This window comes from Sapajus apella, unplaced genomic scaffold (genome assembly GCF_009761245.1).
Source record: "Sapajus apella isolate SASKATOON/1434 unplaced genomic scaffold, GSC_monkey_1.0 scaffold206, whole genome shotgun sequence".
Taxonomy (NCBI): domain Eukaryota; kingdom Metazoa; phylum Chordata; class Mammalia; order Primates; family Cebidae; genus Sapajus; species Sapajus apella.
The window spans coordinates 522,907-525,510 of NW_022437146.1; the positions used below are offsets into that span (position 1 = coordinate 522,907).

The window sequence follows — 2,604 nt, forward strand, 5'->3', positions numbered from 1 at the left end:
TAAGGAAAGTGCCTTCCTGAGTCCTGTGAGTCATTGTGGCAAATTACAGAACCTGAAGCAGGACAGATTTTGGGAACCCCTGACTTTGTAACCAAGTCGGACTGAAGTGCGGGTAATTTGTCATCGGAAGACAGGCCAGTATTACAAGATTTGACCCTATGGAGTGTCAGGGCAACTCCGGGTGGTTAGTGTCAGAATCAGATTTGACTGTAGCACACCCAGTTGATGCCAGAATTGGCTGGTGTCTGGAGAGAACTGGTTGTTGGTGTGAAAAAAAGAAACATAACAGAGGAGTTTCCCACGGAAAATTGGGATGCACTTACAGGTATAAGGGACATAGATCTGGGTAGTGACAGTAACAGGCATACTTGTTCCCCTGTGACAGAGGTGGCTTGTGCTGCCCCTGGGCTGAGTCAGGAGTCTCTCCAGCATCAACTGGGGCACACCAGGAGCAACCCAGGCTGGGACAAGAGAGACCTATTGAGTGCCATCAGGACGCCTTGGGCTGCAAGTAACAGAAACCCTCACTGAAATGGGCTTGAGAAGAGGATCCAGCGGAAAAAAAGGGTTTTGCGCAGGCTGTGTGGCCTTTCACAGGCTTTGTCCCCAGACCTGTCTTCTCTTACAGCTGCAAGATAAATGCCAGCAGCAACTGGAGCAAGGCATTCCCTCATTGCTACTGGACCAGGAGAGAGAAAGCATTTCTTCAGTGGCAGAAAAAATATTCTCATCTTCAGCCACTTGTTTTCTTTGGTGGAGATGGGGTCTCTCTATGTTGCCCAGGCTGCTCTCAAATCCTGGGCTCAAGCAATACTCCGCCTTGGCCTCCCAAAGTGCTGGGATTACAGGCGAGAGCCGCCGCACCTGGCTTTCAGCCAATTCTGATAACTGCCCAACACCACCCTGGAAGAATAAAGTCAACAAGGAAATGCCACGGTCGATTGCTTGAAGCCTGAGCCCCTGACTGGAACAGGGAATAAGATGACATCATAGACCGGCTGGTGTGCTTATGCTAATTTCATGAAGGGAGGGGCCTGTGTGAAGGCAGTGGATTCTGGGTGGGTAGAGCTGCATTGCCTGGAACAATCCTGACCCATGGGGAAGGAGATGCCCTTACCTTCTCTATTTTCTCCTCCTTTGCCTTTTCTTTCTCTCTTTTTAACCTTATAAATGTTTTTAGTAAATGTTGATTTTTTTTTTGTATTCCTTAAAAACAAAACAAGAATCACAAGTTTAATACGAATCATTTGAAATAATGTACACCAAACAAAGCCACCTCACTGGCCTACGAGTTCTCTTTACTTCTGTTTGCCAGATATCCTCAATAATTTCTGCAAACAGATTCCTCTTTAACAGATTATATGCAAGAGGTAAAAGCTGGCCAGCAGCTCTATGAAAATAATGTGAGTTGTAGCAAAAGAGGTCCATTCGCAACTCAAGCCCCATGCCATAATCACGTTCAGTTCATCATTAGCAAACTGCACAAAAGTCATCATTTCCTGAATGGGAACAAAAGTTTTTAGTCTCTCCTCCTCACTCACAGCCTCAACTATTGTCTTGCAAATTCTCTTGACGTCAGCATCTGTTTCAGGGAGCTCTCTGTACCCAACATCATTTTTATCTACTGGAACAACCAAGCCTACACCACAAAAAGTCTTCGTCACAGGCTTATCTCTGTTTCATCTTCGTGGTTCTTTGTTCCAGTGAGTAGTACCCCAGTTCTCTGGCTACTTCTGTGAGTTTTTCATCTATGTTTTTCAAGAGATTAGTTTTCTTTTTATCCATGACTTCTTTAAGTTTTTTCATCAAAAATAATTTGATTGCAGCAAATACATTATCTCCATTTGGAACACTTACACAATTTTTCTTTGCTTCATTTATACCAACATATGCAGGAAGTTCATCAGGATAATCCCTGAAATACCCCACATGGTACTGAGTTTTATTATCTCCAATAATAATGATCTGGAACTCAGGAGGATCGTAGTAAAACTTCCGATGAAGATTAAAATTCAGGCCTGTTGATTTTTTTCTTCGTTTTATATTTTCCAGAAAGGATAACATAAGGACCAACTCATTGAAGTCCAAGGCTTGCAGAAAGTGAATCAGCTGGCTTTTCAGGATCAAGTTCTTCACAGAACTTCCAGAAATGACAGAAATCTTCAGGTAAAGAGAGCTTATAATGATTTTCTACTTTTTTTCTAAGGTCACTGGAGACATCAGCTTCACAGATTTTATTTTTCTTTACATCAGCTGTTTTTTTCACATGACCTTCCCTGCCAGGCCTGAGCTTCCTGCCATGGCCAAACATTCTGCAGCCACACCGCCTTTTTTTTCTTTTTATAAACAGAGTCTGGCTCTGCTACCCAGACTGGAACGCAGTGGCACAATCATAACTCACTGCAGCCTCAAACTCCCAGGCTCAAGCCCTCTTCATGCTCCAGCCTTCCGAGTAGCTAAGACTACAGGCATGTACCACCATGCCTGGCTAATTTTTTGTCATTGTTGAGACAGGATCTTGCTATGCTGCCCAGGCTGGTCTGGAACTCCTGGCCTCAAGTGATCCTCCCATCTCAGCCTCCCAAAGCGCTCAGGTTACAAATG

The 2,604-nt window shown here is 44.2% G+C and overlaps 1 pseudogene; it reads right to left on the reverse strand.

Annotated features, from left to right (window-relative positions):
- Positions 1-1,285: 1,285 nt before the first annotated feature.
- On the reverse strand, positions 1,286-2,311 carry LOC116544132 (annotated as a pseudogene).
- Between the last annotated feature and the right edge of the window lie 293 nt (positions 2,312-2,604).